This window comes from Melospiza melodia, chromosome 9 (genome assembly GCF_035770615.1).
Source record: "Melospiza melodia melodia isolate bMelMel2 chromosome 9, bMelMel2.pri, whole genome shotgun sequence".
NCBI classification, from domain to species: Eukaryota; Metazoa; Chordata; class Aves; order Passeriformes; family Passerellidae; genus Melospiza; species Melospiza melodia.
Window position 1 is genome coordinate 15,273,823 of NC_086202.1, and position 20,361 is coordinate 15,294,183.

Consider the following 20,361-nt stretch of genomic DNA (forward strand, 5'->3'; position numbering starts at 1 on the left):
ACAGTAAGGTCTTTTTGAACTTTAAAGTGTTCGGAGTCATGCAGGCATTATAGCCACAAAATCTATGATGAGTTGGCCACAACACCTTAAATCAATTTGACTGCCTTCAGAATAAAAATAATCAACCTTTATATGGTCATTTCTTTGAATATTTCTTCCCTTTGAGTGGCTAAAAAACAATCATTTTTATGGTAATATCATATTCTATTTTATAAACATACTGAGCATCCAACTGAACTTTTCTAGGAAAATAAATTACATGCATTTCATAAAAATTTAGAAGTAATAGGTCTTCTTTTACACTTCTGTAGAATCTAAAAACACAAAAGGTTGGTATATTAGATCTGAAGTGTACCATGCAGTTTCATTTTTCATCAATAGTACCATACTTTTGATAGTTACTCAATATGCAGGTCACATCTGAGTGATGCTAATCTAGTCCTAATGTGCAAATCAGCATTAAGCCACAGCTGCATTGCACAGAGCATATTATATTCTCTCTTGCTTTTTAATGTCTGAACTTGCTACAGTGTGCTCCTGGCTTTTCAGTTCCCTCTAAGTGTAGGTTGTTTGCTTGATTTTTTTTTTTTAATTCTGTTTTGAATTCCCAGTGACAGATAGAAAAATATATAAAAACAGGGAAGTTTTACTTGAACTTCAGAACTAAAAATAGGAGACTTTCTTATTAGATTTGTATAGAGAAATTCACTAAAAGAAATCTAAACACAGCAAAAATTGTCAGGCATTGATTCTAAACTACTTTTATGTATTTCTCATCTTTTTTGCTCTTTCAAAATGTGTTTTGAATTGCATGGCTGGAATAGGAATGCCCTGGAGAAAACCAGAGCCATGTTATTCACAAATACTCTACTGGGGATTTTTGAATAATATTTTAAAAATGGAACTGGTGTCTTCCTGTGGGAGATTCCTGACTCCCTGCCAGTGCAAAACACTGCCAGAGCTTGTCAGGTTCAACTCACCGAGCCTGTCCTTTGACATCCATTTCTGTCAGCATTGCTACTGAGAAAAAGCAGCTCTTGTCCAGAAAAAACAGCCCTGGTCTCACTTGGGTGCTCCCTCCCATCCCTGCAATGCAGAAGCAGCAGACAGGAAAGCACAGGAACCACATCTGCTTTCAATGGTGACCACAACAACCAAACACACCACACCTAGAGCTCCTCTGCTGCTATTTGAAATCTCCCACCTTCCCCAGTTTCAGCTAAAAGAGTATTTCCCAATGATGGGAGTGATATTTTCACAGCATGAGATATGGGAATAGGTAGAAAGACATTAAAATTGGTTTAGGTGGCTTGGATATCTGCTTGGAAAAAAGATAACCAGCATCAGGTACTTTTCAGATTGATCTGACATCCACCCCTGTATACTTAGTTTTACAAAAAAAATTCAGACCATGAATGCCTTGAGTTTCCAGAGAGGGGGGAAAGCTCTTTTCTAAGTCCTATATAAACAAAAGAAATTGAAGACTTACTAAGTACATTCTTATAAGTTAATTCTTCTGGGAAAGAGCGAAGAGTCTTGCAGTGTTTTCCCTGGGTGTCAAGCAAGCATGGCAAGCTTAGGTAAGTTTAGAGAAGCATGGTCCCAGGTGCAGGTACTATTGAGTCCCACCCATTAGCTGGCTGTTGACACCTTAATGACCCAAGTGCACATCCAGGGTTTAATAATACACTGCATATCTCAGAAAGCCATAAAATAAGCTTTTTGCAATGACACAAAACTTTAATATTAAAGTTTTGGCACACCCAATTGTTTTGGAAGTAGAAGTGATGTAGGCATTGTTTGTCCTGCCTTTGGCAAGCACACAAGGTTGCCATGGCAAAAAAAAAAAGGATTGCTCACCACAGAAAACTGATGTTACAAAAATACACATCTTCAGCTACAAAACTAAATTAGACCATATAACTGCATTAATTTAGTTGCATTTTTACACTATTTTTATTGCTCTGATGTTGCTTTCTCCTATTTATCTACCATCTGCCACCTTCCCCTTTGCATTTCACCACAACTGAGCCCCTCTTCACCCACTCCCTTTTAAACCTCCTTGCCTCCAGTGCCTTCCAACACCCAGTGCTTTGTTTCTGCTCCTCTTTTAGCCAGGGCCCTCCTTCCCTTTGCTCCTTAATTAGTTTCTATTGGTCATGAATTGAAATTTCTCCTACTGACATTCCTCATGGATTTACACTCCTTCAGGCTTGCCTCATTTCCATTCTTCACATACGTAAAGGTTTCCTGTCAGAGGCAGCAGAAGTGCCTTAGATATCAAAAGTATTTTTTTCAGAAACACCTTAATTTCCAGGTATTTCTACAGGCTGTGATCACTTTCTCAGTGAAGAGTGGATAGTAGTAGGAGCTGTGCACCTTAAGAGCTGCATCTGTTTTGTGCAAAGAGAAGTGATCTTAGCACCTATCCCTTTAGCAAGTACCTCACAGACTTTGAAAACACATTTAAAATGAAGCTGTTCAAAATGAAAGTTTTCAGGGCAGGAAGAAACTGAAAACAGTTCCTTCTCCAGGGAGACAGATGCAAAGCATTAAAAGAGAAAGCAGAAAACATAACAAAGAGTAGAGCAGTGCAAGCTTTGCCCCCGAGCAGTTCTTACAGGGATGCAGTGGGGGGCAGAGCAAAGGGCCAGGTGAGAACAGCTCCCTGGGTCCCCTGAACATCAGCAGCTGCCAAGTCCAGAGGGCTTTGGTTCTGTTTCTTGCTGTTTCTAACCAAATAGGAAACTGTTTCTGAAAGCAGAATCAGTTACTCAGAGTCATTTCAAAAATAAGAAAATGGTAAGAGCATGTCCTAGAAAGAAGACAAATGTTGTTTAACTTATCCCATAACAAGAAGCAAAGAGTCACCTTAAAGAGGCATGGGCTAAAAGAAAGATATTTTACAGCTAAGCACCTCTGCTGCTTATCAATCATCTTCAACCAGATCATAAGGTACAAGGGTACTGCATAAGACAATTGTAAAGTAAAAGTAAAATCTGCATATTTATCCTTATTCTCAAAAAAAAAAAGGCAAAAGAAATATGAAGCTGGATTACTGAATGTAGATACAATTTCTGAAATCCAGGGCACTGGGAAAATACACATCATTCTTGGCACACAAGAACACATGTCATTTTAGCAATCAAGTTATTAGTTAAACATATATGAATATTAGCAAATAAAACACTCAAAAGAAATTATTAGACTGAGATACAAAGTCAAACATCATTATTGCTGGATTCCCATGATAGTTAGCTTAGAAACTGAATTTTATCCAATAATTTTGAATTCTTTTTCTGCCAAGTATTTTCAAATATATCAAAAGCAACTTAATAAAACTGTCTAATGTCATAACCCAGCAATGGAATCCTGCAGTAAAAAATCCTGAGCCCATGCAAAAGTATTTATTGCAGGAGTGGCCCCTTATTTTTTTTCTGCAACAGAAGAGTATTTCTATTCATATTCCAAATGCTGCTGCCAGAAATTATTTTAACTTTTTTTGTTTGTTTTATGTAGTAGTTGCAAAGGATGTAAAGTGCTTGTCTGCTTTCCAGTCTTTAAGCCCCAGCCATAACAATTCAATTGAATTCTAAATGTCATGATAGTCATAATTACATTAAATATGGATTAAAGGAATATCTTTTGACACAGAATTCTTTGTTCTTAAAGTTTGCTGATAATTTTAAATGTTGAGCTTTGTGTACCTTTCAAGTTCAGGGAACATGAAAAAGAATGTGAGAAGTTGTGGAAATTAAGCCCCTGTGTCATAGTTTCTAACGTGGACTTTGTAAGCCCTTCACTGAAAAATAGGAAAACTCCAGAGAGCCTTGGGCTTTGTAATTTTCAATCTCCTCCTGTTTCTGGTTTTGTTCAAGCATCCTAGTTATAAAAGTGCACTCCTTCTTTAGAGAATTTGTGATTAGAAGAACCTTTATTTTGGTTGCTTTCGTACTTGTTCCTTCACGAAAGATCAGGAGATTTGACAATACACGTAAGTTGCTTCACAATACCAATGTACAAAATCATTAGTAACAATTAAAAATTGAGCCAGAAACCATAGTCACTACCCCATTGTTAAATACCAGCTGCTAACCATTTCAGAAATCTTCTAGCATGCCTAATCAGAATTTAGTCCTTCTGCTTTCCTGTTATCTGTTTCCAATACAATTCCTCATTCTCCACTCCTTACTTCATCATAAAGGGGTGGCTGAAGAGGGGCACCATAGTGCTCTTACACTGAGAGATATTTCCAAAGCCTTCTGGCAAAGTACACTTTTCTGCAGTAAAGACTAAAGCCAGCTGAATATTAGCAATTCTCATAAGAAAGCATGAACAAAGTTAAAAATTTATGTTATAGAGGAGTTTTTCCAAGAAAGGGCCGACTCTTAGGGCTCTGTTGGTTTGGAAAGGTGAACACATGTACAATTCCATGGAAAACAAGAAAACCCTGTGAGAACCAGACAATACAGCAGGAAGAAGGGACTCCTTGGGAATAGGCTGGAGAGAGTCTGAAGTTTTAAGTTGTCTGTTTCTACTGAGTTCAGAAAGAGAGAAATTCATCAGCCTTCTATGTAAAAACAGGATTGCATTATGTACAGCTGACTTTAGTCTAAGTTTCTATTGCAAACAGAGGGAACCTGGAAAGGCCTTGAATATTAACATTTTATTTGAGGCAGTGGGTGATGTTAGTGCCAAAATGAGATAAACTTCCAAGGAGATACATTTCAAGCTGCTATTCTTAATCAAGGAACTAACTGGAGTCCTAAGTGCAGAAATTAAAAATAACTAGAAATTATTTAAAAAATATTAAAAGAACTTCCATTAAAAAAAAAAGGCAAGAAAAGGAATACTCTTTTGTTGAAACCTGTCTGGATATTGCAACTACAAAGCTACTAATTGCAAAGTGACATGAATGAACCTAAAACAAGTACACTGTTACCCCCACAGGGGTATTATCTGAGGATGATTATGCCAGGACAGTTCTGATGGTAGATTTTCACTTAGAAATCCTTGCAGCCTAAGATTTAGGTATAACCCACAATAACCTGGGCACTTTTTGCTAATGCTGACTGAGCTATTATGGCTGTATGAAAAAGCTTAAGGCATCTAAAATGAAAGTACATTAAGTCTGCAATGCAAAGTTATAGAAACTAGAAGCATTGAGGAAGTTACCAAGAGTCAGGGAGTTTCCCTTAGTAAAATGAAGCCATCCTGGGTTTTTTTTGCTTGATGACATCTGCTCTGAATAAGCATGATGATAAGGGGAAGGGGGAAAAAAAGCAAACACAACAGGAACACCAAGCCTATAGATTGCTACTAATGTAGTGACTTCTGAATTTCAATGTAATATTGTCTTTAACTTAAAAAGATCAGCAGATGTCTTGCAAAAGCTGTCAGTTTTCAATATAGTGCTAAGAGCAAAAGCTTCCAGCCATTCTTAGAAGGTCTCAAAAGACACTATTAAATATTTATCAATCTTTCCATATCTAAAAACTCATGGAATTTGCCTATATTAAAAAATAAAAACAGAACATACACAAATGCAATTGCAGAGATCTTTCATGAGTTTTCGCAGTGCCAATTTTGTGCACAAGCACAGACCTTACCATTAGGGAATCTGGCCTGGAGTTTGGGTTGGACTGCTGGGAAACCACATCACACACTGGGGCTCAGGAAGAGGCACGCTGGAAAGAATTTAGAATTCCCAGAGGTCCTACAAAACCAGTGCTTAGTAGAATAAGAATTTCAATCATTTCATGTATTTTAGGCCCCAGGAATACTGAAGAGTAAATTCTATTCAAAATTCACATTAGTGTGTCAAATGCAGTAACACAGATTCTACCTGTAGGGTATTTGACTTTTTTTAGGCAGCATAGGAATTTGACTCTTACCTGCAGCATTTTACTTCACTTTAATAAGCAGATAGGCACAAAATTCCTACAAAATATATTTTAATTGTTTATTAATATTCTTTCAATATGCTATAGAAGTTTTTTATTTTGCTTTTCTATTTTTTTTCTTCCAATGTTCCTGTGTAGCTGGGCTTTTTCCCTTAACAGTTAAACTATTTTGTCCCCTGCTACTTGAATGCAATTTACACTTTTAAAAGGTGTTATTATCTGCATCCATTGCAACAGAGTCCTTGAAAAGCATAAGACAGAGAATTATTAAAACCTTACAAATGCCATGGGGTTCATTTCTCATGGTATGACCCTGATAGAGTAAAACTTGATTTTCTATCAAACTTACTTAAATGTCCCATTAGACATCTAGAACATCTAATCAGCATAATATGAGCAGGCAGGGGGCTTAACCATCTGAATGTAGGATGAGATAAAAACCAATTGAACAAGTCATACAATTTTTTGGTCAAAAAAAAAAAAAAAAAAAGAGGCATTAGACTACAAACATATGTTATCTATTTATAGCTGATGAACTATTTTACTCACTCAGAACCTCTCAAGGCAAATGCTGACATTTGCCCTTAACCCCTAGTTTCCTGTGAAGGGGAAAATGCAACATTTCATTTGTGTTTTAGACTGTCTGGGTCCCACAGTATATAAAAAGCAGATTATAGAAATGTCTGTGTGCACCACCGTCACACTGTAAGTGAAAGAGACTCTTCACTGGAACAAACAAACCAACCAACCTCAAAACCTCACTCTTTTACCTGAATGTTTTTGATTCAGGTTATATCAGAGTATTGGAAATGCATCTGTACAAACACAGCGCTGGATTTTAAAGAGGCAGCAGGAAAAAAGGGCAAATAAATTCTGTAATAGTATCATCCCCAAAGCCTGGGGTTTATTTGGTCATATATACACTTTCCAAACAGAAAGTCCTCCACTGACAAAATTTCAGTGTTTTTTAGAACTGTACCATGCATTATTTATGGTGTTATCGTTTCTTCCTTTTCCCTGTCCAATTAAGTATTCTTGAACTTTACAGTGCAGAGCTACATTTTCTGTTGGGTCTTGAAGGACTTTTGTGACTCTGCTCATGAATAAATTCAGAAATATATAAAACTGAGGAACTCAACAATTAGGTCATAGGAGGTTTTTTATGTTGTCCTATGTTTTTCATCACAACACAAACCACCTCTAGTTCCAAATGTGATAAATATCCATTTGGTCAGCACAGATAAAACTGGTATAATTTCATATTGGCAGACAATAGCTGAATTTCCACAACACAACTTTGCAACATCAAGAGTTTCTTGGATATGATTTTGCCTTTGTTGAGCTTCAGCTTGAAGTAACCTCAACTTGTGAATTTTAATCAGCTAAAGCCAAATAGAGCTACTTTTATTATGTTAAGCAGCACCCAGATTCACTGACACTCTGCTAAAGCCTGGCTCTCAGGTCAACAACTCTTCCAACATCCAGCTCCTGTGCACCTCACACACATCTGAATGAGCTGCAGATTCCCTCTCTCACACATGGATAATAGTGGGAAGCCATACTCATTTTATGGGAAATTCCAGGGTCATTTACTTGGCATATGATGCAAAAAAAAGGAAAAAAATATTTTGTTTTTCCTTATTTAAGTGTTCTAGAAGACATCTGGTAATACTATGTAACTATATTATTTGGCTGGGTAACTACAGTCACATGTAAAAAGCAGTAGAAAGTACTAAGTAAATAAAGTTTTACTTTTATTGCTCAATGTTTTATTTTTCTGGACTAAAAACACAACACTTCTGTTTAGTTTTATGTAAGAGGTACACACCACTATGGGTAATTTCTTTAAGTTATATGGACAAGTCTCTTAATTGATTTTGTTTTCTAAGTCTGCATGTCTGAAGTTTTAAATCTGTGCTTCCCTCCCCCCGCCTCCAGAAAAATAAGTGACGGTAAAATACAGATTTAGCAACAGCACCCATCCATTTCATCACTATCTCACATTATTAGAGAGTTTGATTTTTTTTTTTTTATTTTTTACTTTTATTGCATCAGAAATGGCTACAAGTAATTGGAACCTATAATTTAAGTAATATGGTCATGGCTAGCATCTTTGCTCACTAGAATGAATGTGGAAAGCCATGCTAAAAAATAGTACTTAGAGTATTTCTTGAACTATGAAGAAACTTAAGTAATCAAAATTGCCTAGTTTTATCCAAAAAAGTTTCTATTTTGCACGTGATCAATAAAAAAAAACTGATTCACATTGATATTGAACTCCTTACAAACCTTTTGACACAGTGGGAGATTAACTTCTAATAAACAATTTGCCAGCAATTGATAATTGACGTATCAAAATTCAAATGCTCTCTCTTTTTGTTCTTCTCCTATTTTACAAGTGTATATGCCCAATTGTAAGGATGGTTGTTATGTGATATAATCATCCATTATTGCCTCTTGACTTTCACAAATCATCAAATCACTTAGAGAACAGCATATATGTTTTTATAAATGTTTAGTGTTCATACAATTCCTACTTTGCCGCTGCATGCAAACACTACGTGATAGTCACCCTGCACAATAAAATTCTTTAAAACCTCACTTAAAGCATTTAAATGTAAGAAATGGAAATAGTCGCTCCAAGCTAAATTTCAGTATTAGTCAATGGTTTGAGGGTGAGAAAGGGAGAGATAAAATTAACCAACAGTGACTTTTTCCTAAAAAGAAACTACTCCCACACACAAGGAAACTGGGGTTAAGAGAGTAATTTGAAGTTAACATGTTGGTCACAGTCATCCCAGCATAAATATCACTGGCTTCCAGATACCATTATAAGGACAGGCTAATATTAGAACTGTTCAAAATATGTGTATTGTTTTCCTGGAACAAGCTTATTTTGGAAGCCATGTGAATCTTCAGAAATTACTAGGATGTGAAAGGACATTTGCATGCACAGTTCTGACCTCTTCTCTTGCTCTTTGCCTGTTAATATATCTCAGCAGGTTTGTCTTTTAACATCCCAAAACTTCCAGTAGCTTTCAAAGTGCAACCTTTCTAAAGAAAACATGCTGCTTTTCTTTTCTCCCCACACTTTGAACTCTGCACAAACTTGGTAATAGATTTAAAGACATATTGCTTCAAAATGGTGCAATGGCAGCATCCTGAAACTCAAGTGCTGCTTTATGAACTGCCAGGAAAAAGAAAGAGTGTCTGTATGTCAGTGGAAATTTGGAATTTCTTGTAAGCATTTAATCTTGGCTGTCAACAACATGTTGGGTCATTGACTTATAAAGCTTTAAAGCAAAAATATTTATTTTTAGACACTTTAAATATATATTCTGGTATTTATATCACTTCAGGAGCCATGCTTGCTAATGACTGTAATTTAAATTTCAAAAATTGGTAGAAGTAGTTTTTTTTAAAGAGGATTCATGTATATTTATATGCAGTGGAAGAGTCACTTCAATGACATTTGGCATAATTTTTAGAACCCATACAAATCGCCTTCCTCTCAAATTAACTTGGGTCACTTCAAGAATGGGCCAAAAGGAAGTCTGTTACACATGCATTCCTGAACAGTATCTAATGCTATAAAATATGAATATACTAGGAGCAAGATTATAAAATCTGAATACTTTGAAGGTTTGAGAACTTCAGATGTAGACAGACTTCACTGGCTACCGTGAAGTGTCAAAGAGAAAAAGATTGATATTTACATTTATGAAGATTCATCATGCTGAAAGGGAAGGGAAAGATTCACACGCTGGGTACCCCAGGACCTTGAGTAAATATGCAGATCCAGCATGAAATCAAAATAAATAAATGTTTGTGTGTACAGACCAAGCAGCTATTCAGAAGTATAAAAAACACTGATCACTTACATACTTGGCATGTGTGCTTCACAGTCTGTAGAGCAATATAAATATACACAGGAACACCAAAACTTTCACCTAATATATTGAGTGAGAGTTTTCCTATACTTTTTCCTTTTGAAATCATCTAACAGTCTAACATCTGTTAGACAGACATGTCACTTCACAAGCAGGTCATTGTACTATTAAATTTCCACGCAAAAACCAAGGAGGTGAAAGACTTTCAAAACACCTTTTCCTTTGCTTCTTTCTAACTGACACTAACTGTTCAGGTCTTGACAGCTAAAGTAAAAGGAAATCAAACCTCTCAAATTAAGTTACTCTCTACTTTGATAGCTATTCCACAACATCTATCATCCAGAAGCATCATTAGCACTAAACGTGTTGCACTGACAAAAGACATTGTTGATTGCATTAATTGCAGAAAATACTTTAATGAAACCATTTAAATACACTAACAAATCTATTGGCATCTCAGAAAGATGAGACAGTGGGGTATGAGGAAGGGAATGGTCTATCTACAGGCTGTCTTCAAATTTCCAAACTAAGAAAAATAAAGCAGATGTTTAAACCAAATACCCTTAAACACTCTGTAGCCAAGTACTTAAAAAGTTTGCAAAGCTCTTTGTGTCACTGGTACGCATGGAGTAATACTGTACTAGCCTTTGGCTTTGCCCCTTCAAGATGTGGATCTCAAAATCTGGAGCTGTCCTAGCCATAAACCACTAAACAGCAACCTGTTCTCTATCACAGACCAGGGGAGAGGTGTCTAATCTGTGCTACAGCTGTCCTCCTCCCCACCTCAGAAGTCCTCATCCAGACTCACTTCAGCAATCCAACACAGATTTTGTTCATACTTTGAAGATATTTACAGACACAAGCATGTTTAGTTGTTTTTTCCAGGGGCAGAAACAGTTTCTCCTGTTTGAGCCAGGGCCACATATTGCATTCACTGTTGGCAGACAGTCTTTTCCACACATAAGAGTTGTAAAGGCTGAGTTTGTGCAGCAGCTTAGACCGGACATAAGGTCTAACCTGTGTGTGCTTCACAGCAACAGGTCTTAATCATGCTCAGTCCTGATACCTCTGCTGCTTACCTAAATTATCACTATTTGTGGTGTTTTGTCCTACTTGCAATGACTGCCAGCCAGCACTTAAGGCTGAACTTTTCACAAAGTTATTTCAGCCATTGAAATGCAGCAGTCGTGATCTTGCTGTTGAAGTCAGTGATTACTCACTATTAATGATGTTGCTTGCTGTGGCTGAGGTAATGTGAATCAAGCAAATCTGGTTCTCATTTTCAAGATGCCTACAGATATAAATACATGACATACTCATGACTGTGTGAATTAAAGAGTATCTATACAGGACAGCTGTAACCATTGTGATTATATATACATATACAGCTATAACCATATACAGCTATAACCATTGCAATTATTTAAATCTAAACAGTGGAACTCAAGTACTACCTCAAAAACCTAAACCAGTATCAAAGGAGGTACAGCAAATCTATTCCACTATCCAGGGAATACTTTCCAAGTCAAATAGGCCAGCACATTTCTGTGTGGGTATTTGAAATTGTTTCTTCAATATAGATGCTCAAGGAGCTTATGAGGTGTTTTTTTTTCCAAAGAGAAGACAGGCAGCTATCAAAGTGTTAAGGGTAGACAAGCGTGTAATAAGCCACATTTGGTTTCTTGATTCTGTAAGAGTATTTATTCTTATAATTAAGATTTGCTACTCCTAGTTCCCTTGATGAAATGTAATGTGCTTATAATTATGCAGATGTTCTCTCAATCTTTCAAGAACATATAGATTTTGCTTTTAAGACTGCTGTTACAGCTTAACTGTTGCTGACAGCTTCTGCCATAGTATTTGCTCTGAGTGGTAAGATGATTCTCATACTCCTTCTCTACAGCTTTTTTTGTCTCAGCTGTTTCCCAGCAGTTCTTGTTGTAATTGTTTTTGTCTAGATTCAGGAAAGCAGAAGGCAGCAGATTGTGCAGGCAGTGTCAGCAGGGAGCACATCTGCACAGTTCCCAGGCCCCTGGCCAGCAGGGGAGAGCTGAAGGTCCAATGTCACACACTGCCTGGGATTCTCCAAGACTGATCCCACAGTCTCCACAGCCTCACACACCTGGGGAGCTCCATATTTAGTTACTTGGCTTGTACAGCAGCAGTTAACTAAGATTATGACTTAACTTTCCCTAAGAAAGTAGAGTCCTTGCCAGTCTCAGCCACCAGTGACCTGAGAATTGATTCCTGATAGGCAATTTTCTGGTCATTTTCAGTGTCCCTCATGAGAGCAGGATGTGAAACAGTCAGCACCCAGAAAACTGAGTTTTGTATTTCAGTGCAATGCACAGAGCATCTTCCTCTAACTCAGCCTCAGCCTTTGTTTACTGACATTACTCTTCCTACTAACTCAATATTCAAATACTGAAAATACCACCACCACAGTCATTTCAGCTCTTGCCTCCTTCCATTCCCTCAGTAAGCAAATTAGAAGAACTGAAGGGACTTTTTCATACCTGCAGAGATGTCTGCTCACTTAAGGAAATAACAAACAGCAAAACCAGACTGTTTAATAGGAAATATGAACTAGAAAGAAACTGTGCATAATCACCCAGCCAAGGGACGCTCTTTGTTTTCACAGCATAAGCCAGACACTGAAGGGCACCACTTGACTGAAACCACCTGCATGCAGTTACTGGAACAGCACTCAGGTAACTGCTGGAAGCAGCAGCTGGCCTCAGACCTGCTTCAGCCCTGACAAAAGCAAGATTATTAACGGAGGCTGACAGTGTCAATTCTGCTGTATGTCACCATTAAACTGGGTCAACAGCTTACCGCACTCACCTTGGGCTGAGTCCTGAGGAAAAGTCTGTTCTTAAAGCACCAGGTCTGCTTCCAGCAGGACTCCCTGTACTGAGGACATTCCTGCAGCATATCCTGTTCTCAGGTGACTGGTATTTTGACTACAGACTAGAAATATTTTCCAGGCCTCAATTCTTAGATGTGGACAAAAATGGAGCTTTTGACACTTCAGTATTTCCCTTTGCTCTGATTCAGAAGGAACAGTTGCAAACTTCCCATAAAAGTAAAAATAAAGTGCTTTGGAATCACTAAGGCAGTAATGCTTACATGTCTCATTTGGGTCTTTTACCTTTTTTTAAAAAAACATGAAAATTAATTTATTCAACTTCACCAATTTTTTAATAGTCTTAATCATCAATGAAGTAAAAGAAACCCTGAAAAACAACTTGTTTTAATTGATGAAGCATTTTTAGAGATAAATTGTTCTACTAGAAGAATTTCAGCTGGCCCTTTAGAATTCTCTTCTTCTCATAAAAAGAAATCAGACTTCCTAATCTTGCAGCCTACATCAGCAGAGGCTCTGCTGCTTTTTTGCTGAGGCTAAATTTCTGGTGGACACAGTTATTTCTATATGTGGTAACTTCCTTCCTCTTTCAAACACTAAAACTCAATTTGCTTAAGCATATATTGGGTGCATTACTGCAAAGATTTGGGAAGTGGTTTTATTTTCTGTGTTCCAGTAAATGTCCTTTCAATAAGGACATGCAAATACAGACAGAGCTCAGCCCACAGAACATTACACTGTCAGTGAGGAAGATAGCATAATTTTTGAAAGAACCTTGGAAACCTCTCATCTCTCCATCAGGTCAGCCTAACACTAATGGGGACATCATGTTCTAGGAAAGATAACATGACCTTTCCTATTGAATGCACTATATAAATAGATTTATATTGCAAATCAAACCTTACTGTCTTAGAACAAGGTTATTTCTGCAGCCAGCTGTCAAGGAGAAGAACCATTCATTCCACACATGAGATTGAGTAAAACAGGTTCAAAAAGTCTTGGACAGTCAAGCCTGAGCAAACAGCTCCTGGGGTATACAACAGGATAGAAACACTAGGTCATAAACAAATAAATCATAGGTGAACCCACTCATGGCACATACAGGAATAAAGGGTCAACTAGTTTAAGGTTTCACTGAGCTCTTAACGTGAGATGGTACTACTGCAATAGTACCAGAACAATAGTATCAGAACAATGCAAACCACAGGGGTCCACTGAGCTACTGTTGAAAGAAAACATCTTTCAGTCAAGCAAAAAACAGATTTCTACGATCTCAACAGCTAAAAAATGTGATAAGTGAGGCAGTACAGAATCCTCAGAGCCATACAGCTCCATGCATATTACACTTCACCAAATAATTCCAAAACCCCCTTGGTTTTAATTTGAAGTGTTAGAGCAGCAATACCACAGACAGTCTCCATCAATGTAATAAATTCCAGCTGCCCTAAAGGATGTAGAGTACTCTACTGTTCCTTCCAGTAAGGGAAACATCTAGATCTCAAACTCCCATTACATGTTGAACACAGCTCTTAGTAACACAGTATTAGATTGGCAGGTTTTTAACTAAAAGCATGCCTGAGGAAAAAAATAACAGCAGCACTCCATGAGGGATGACAAATCCACAGCAGCCCAAGAAACCCAATCTCAGCAGTCGTATTTACAACAAGCACATCCTGAATATATTCCCTTGCTACCACCACTGCCAGCAACACAACTACATTTGTACTATGAAAGGTTCTATATAAACCAAACACAGAGGCACCTGCTCTGAAATCTTAGAGATCTCATGTATATTAACAATTCTGGTGCCACTAGCATGCTTCCACAACTTTGGAAAGGTCCCAGAGGTAAGAAGCAGCCCCAGGGAGTGCAGACAAAGTCAGAGTGACTTTGCACACAGCAATTGGCCTCATGTCATTGCAACAGCTCCCACTCAGACCCAAAAGGTCAGAAGCTTATTAGGGCTCTTAAGCACCTGCAGTGGATTACCAGGTTCAGGACAGACAAGATTGCATCTCCCAGCTCTGGCTGGCACAAGTGTTAACAACCAATCTCATCCTTAGAGAAGAGCTCTGCAGCAAACAGGATTGCTGCTCAGCTCTGCTTTCCACTAAAGCAGCAGGCTCGCCTATCTGAAATGACAGCTGCTGTTTCTTGTACCACTTCTATAACTGTGACTCAAGTCTCACTGCAGAATGTCAACATTTGTGTTCAACAAATATGATTCACCATGTTTTGAAAGTAACAGAAATGGAATGTAGAGGCAGCATATGATTCACTCCAGCCTTGAAACTGCACAACTGCACAAACACACATTGAATTAGAATTATGCTACCAACATCTTTTATCTCTGAAATATTTGCAACAATTATTATGAAATGAGAAAACTGTAAAATAAACACAACCAGAAATAAATCAATATAGTTTGACAATTCTTGCCACAAACTGCTAACCCAGAAAAAATAATCTATGAATTTTTTTCCTCCCACTTCTAATCACAATTTCACTGAAGCACACTTCCTTTCCTTCTTCCTTCAGATTTGTCTTTGTCTTCACCCAGTCTTCTAATGCTGATCTCTTTCATTTTATAATCTGGGAGATAGCTTTGAATTAAGCTTTTATATTTTTCCATGTTCATTTTAAATTGCACCATTTGACTGTAGGTATGGTGCCCCTAAGCCATGTTTTTAAAAATAATTGATATTTCATTTTTGCATATCTTTGCTTGTTATTAGTAATTTATTCATTATGTATATAATGGCACTGGAGGCAAAGAGAAATTAAAGTCTCGGTGGGGCAGGCATGCAGAGTTTTACCAAGGGATTTTTTTTCTTCAAAGACACAAGCCAGACAAAAGAGAAAAGCAAAATATTTTTGAATGCCCTTTGAACCAAAATGTGAATTAGAAATTAATATATTAACCATGATTTAGCAAATGAAAATGAGAATTATTTAAGCACATGTCTATGTGCTTTATTGATTCAGAGCCCACATGCCTTGCCTGAATTCTGGTGAGATCTCAGTTTTGGCCATAAATTCCTGCTTCCTCTCCCAGAGGAGCTTACACTCATGAGTAATGCCACACCTGAGAAGCACATCACAGCTCTGAGGCCAGAATTCCATTCATTCACTGGAGGTCTAAGAATGGTATCTCCAAACAGTTTCCCAATTGACCCTGAAGTTCTGTAACCCTTACTGTCACCTTCTTTTTTGTAACCCTCATGCCCCTTTCAACCTTTTCTCCTCTAATGAATGTGTTCATCAGTTCTCTAGCATGAGGCCATGCATACACAAAGATGACTCACAACCTGGCATTATACAAGCAAGATATTACTAAAAGAAGCAAGATTTAGTTTGAATGCTCTGTAAAACCCAGCTAAAGTACAAAGAACTGCGATTTTCGTATGTAATCTAGTTACAATCTGTTAATCTGCTCTGCAGACTGGTCTCACTGTAAAGCCATTTTGCACAAAGTGCTATTGCTACCACTAGATGTCAGTTTTACACACTTAAAAATGGTCAATTCCCTTAAAAATAGTAATTCTCCATTCACAATAGAAACAGCTCTATATTATGCAATTCTTTCTGAACTGACCTTTAATTTGAAGTGTCTCACATTTTATTTACCTTCTCTCCACTTCTTCCCCAGCCCCTCGGGGCATAGCTCTCCTTTATTAAAGAAAAAAAACTCCGCTATGCATTTATTCCATGATTTGCTCAGTCTGAGACACTGGCAGTTTTTGCCAGATGTCACTGACAAAAGTCTATATCTCAGATTGTGTCTCTAGAGGCCAGCACTGAAATCTTACTTTTATTCCCTAGAGATATTTTTATCTTCCATAAGGACACTTCTACTAAGAAATGCCATTACATTTTTTTACTAAGAAATGCCAAAGTAATTACAGATAGGCTGCCATGCCAGATAATAAGGAATATCATTGATATGGCTTATTACAATTTTATGATTTTTCAGATTTTCAGTTATATTGACTGCCTAAATGCAGATAGATTTTATTTATACTTCAAATCTCTGTCTCTCAAGAGTCAAAAACATAGCTGTACATTCCTCCAATCTCCTACAAGGGCTCTTTACAGGTGTTTTTCTTAAGAAGATTTTTCATTAGCTAGCCTTAAAATAAACTTGGTCATACTGAATACAGAACTTCTATATTATGCATTTACTTTATGACAAAATGGAATTGCTTTTTGTCAAGTAGATCTGTATTTACTTCCTTGTGCAAAAAAAAGATCATTGAAGAAAATTGGGATGAAGTCAAATTCATTATACATTATTACAGTCAAATATATGTATACTCCACAAAAAACAACAAAGCTCTCCAAAGCTCAGAACTGGCAAAGTTACAGAATGTAGCTCTGAATTTTTACAAAGTAATGACAAGACTGTCGCCTTTCATGAAGCTGTACTGTCCAGATATTGACAGTTTAGCTAGCAACACACTTTTTTTGTTTATCATAATGTCAAAGGAATCCCCCCACCCTCATTCACATCAAAATCTGATGTTTTCAAGCTCCTACTGATCCTTCACAGCTCTCCTGGACTGCTCAAGGTATTCTTTGCACCTGCAGCCATAACCATCTCATACAAGTGCTTGCCTACCAGCAAGGGGAGGAAAGCAAGGAAGGGGAAAGGTGTACATCAATGAACTTCAAAACAGAGTTGAAAACACTGTATCATGCAATCAACTCTATCAACAATCTTCTCCAAAGACATCCAAAAACTTTATTATACAGCAACTCCATTGAAACCATCTCTTTGCACAGTCTCAGCAATGTAAAAGCATGGCAGAAAACCTCCGAGGCAAAGATGGAATCCGAAACACATCCACTGCCATGGCTGCTGACAGAAATGTTCATGACTTCCTTAGAAAAGTGCCATGGCTGGGGCAGATGAGGGTGTTGTATGTGCTACATTTTGTGTTGCTACGTTCTGCCCCATTCCCTTTGCCTTCCTACCACGCTCATCATCCCTTATCCACCTACCAGGCATCCCCAGGACTGCAAAATGCCCTAAATCCCACCCAGCCACAGCATGTGAGCCACCTGCACCCACACTGCTCCCTCCACAGAAGCAGAGCACCTCAGACACGCCAAACTGCTCTGCATGCACTGCACAGTCCACAGGCATGAGCCACTCCAAAGCTCTCCAGAAGAAAATCCACAAAGCCCCCTGTGCACCCACAGCTCCAGACTGTACAGATCACACCTGCTCTCTGCTTTTGATGCAAGGCAGCCTCTCTGTCAGCACCCATGGTGGCAGGTACCTACAGCAGGATGGGCTCTTTTTTATATACTAAATTATAAATTATATATTTTTAAATTATCGATTTCTAATATTATATATTTTTAATATTATATATTAATACTATATACATTTATATGCTTTCTAAATTATAATTACGCTTTAATATAAAATTGTAAACATAAAACCCAAAAAACAAACCAAACACACACAAAAAACCAACCAAACAAAAAAAAAAGAAAACAAAACAAAAAAAAACCCTTAAGAACAATCTGTCCCTTTATTTCCTCATTGTAGATTTGACAACACAAATCCCTCCAGGAAAAAAACGACTTTAACTTCTTCTTTATCACACATACTCATTTGCAACTTATTCCATTCATGCCAATATGAATCACTAACAATGTATATCATGAGCAACAACAGAAGCAATGGTTAATTAAAACCTGGAAGCATTAGTCATCTTCCTACAGAAGTTACCATGTAATTTCAAAAGTGTTGAGGTTTGCAAGATATTTTTGTACTCTTTCCTAGGACCAGAATTCTGCTGCTAAAGAGCAGCAGCAGTTCTTACTTTCAATCAATCATGCATTTTACTGAAGAAGGAAAAAAGAAAAAGCTTTCAGCTGGACTCATAGATCTCAATCATCTCAAACCTCAGTGAGACACATTGCTTGATCCCTTCATTGAAGATTGACCTGGGGAGGAGAAATAGGTTAAAACTCTCTCAATAAAACATTCTTCAATAAGGGAATGGCTCAGATCCATAGCTTCCTTCTCTACCAAGCTCCACTGCAAGTTCTAAAAGTGCCTGATCTAACCATACACACAGCACTTGCCTGCGTGGAAAGGCAGCTGTGCTTAGGCAGCACATTCCAAAAAACAGCATCTTGGAAGGACTGAAATTTACACAAGATATTTCCCTGAAATCATCAAGCCCTTATACCCCAGCAATCTTTATACGAACAAATAAAGGTTTAAATACTCTATTTTGCAAAGAAAAGGGAGTGAACAAGAATCACACCTTTGCAACAAAAAGCATAGCTGCCTCCTCTTCTTACTTACAAAGTGCAAGAGGAGGTGAGGAAATGGCCCTGCTCCTGCTGGTCATTGATATGCAGAGGCAATTGGGTGAATCACTGCTACAGCTGATGAAGCCAAAGGAGCCCAGATGGGCCTGAATGGCAATCACACAGTTCAATGCAGCTTTAAATTTCCTCAGGAATTTGGTGATTTCTAGATCTGCTGGATCATCTCCTAATTACCATATCCACTACATGTAGATATGCAGCTGCTTTTTGTTACAGTATAATTACAGGCTAAGTATTAAATGTAGGGGCTTCTCTACTGTCTGAAATGGCATATTTTCCCAACAAATATGTCAAAGAAATGCAGAGATTCACTGGGATTGAAATATAGACTGAGGAAATATGTTTTCTCTGGGAATGTGCATGTCCTCCACTTGATCTTCTCTCATTCACTTATTAGTGTCTCCACTTGTATGCCTGATACAAACCCATCTATCATGCTGATGAGATGGTGAGAGAAAAGGCAAAATAGCTTGGTTTGGGACTGATGGCTGGGACATTATTCAGAAAAAACAGATCTGGGCAAACACCAGTCATACCACAGTGAACTCACTATCACTGAGTTCACTGGAAAGTATCTATTTCAGAGATTTCACATCCACTATAGGTACACCTAGAAAGTGTCAGGAAATACACAAATTAATTTGCTTTTCCCAAGACAAAAACAGATGGAGGGTTAGAATTGCATCTATTAAATGGACATGTTTTCAGCCTGACCTATCCTCTGCTGAAATCTATGCTGGAAAAGGGGGCATTTTAGCATTAGGTTTCTGGACTGAAAGTGTGCAATCCCACCCCTGGTCTTAGTACAATCCAGAGACTGCACTGGAAATTTTGCACTAAAGAAAAACCCACAGATATAAAAAGGTTTTACTTAGACTAACTTAAAACTCTGACTTGAGAAGTTTGCCCGCAAGTTGTGCACTAGCTTGAACATCAAAAGAACTGCATGAACTCCTTGTTCACATTGAGGTGAGAGGTATATAGACCTACACAAACTATTGAAATCATTTGGGGAAACTCTTTCCAGTACCTGCATTAGCTAGTTCAGCATTAGAATGGGCACTTTATGTGCCAAGGTAGTACTCTACAAATTCTATTTCTTTTTCATCACCAGCTCTTCATGGGTTGAGAAGTCATGCAAAACTTTAGAACGAGAAGAGAGCAAACATGAGGTTAATAATATCCCAGCAATTGTTAAAGTATCTTCCACTCAGCCATTGTTATACTAATCTGCTGATTTGAGTGAAAAAAATACAAAGAAATTCTGTGATGAAGTGACCATATTAAATGGCTTGCTTATCATTTCTTGAATGATTCATTAACCCACCTAATTTAATCTGCCACATGCCTG

General features: G+C 37.7%; 2 protein-coding genes across 12 annotated transcripts in view; one reads left to right on the top strand and one right to left on the bottom strand.

The window, feature by feature from the left end:
* Positions 1 to 20,361, bottom strand: part of DNTT (DNA nucleotidylexotransferase) — a 148,439-nt gene that overhangs the window by 111,272 nt on the left and 16,806 nt on the right. The gene's annotated exons all lie outside the window — the stretch shown is intronic.
* BLNK (B cell linker) overlaps positions 1 to 20,361 on the top strand; it is a 90,049-nt gene that overhangs the window by 9,381 nt on the left and 60,307 nt on the right. The window lies entirely within an intron of this gene.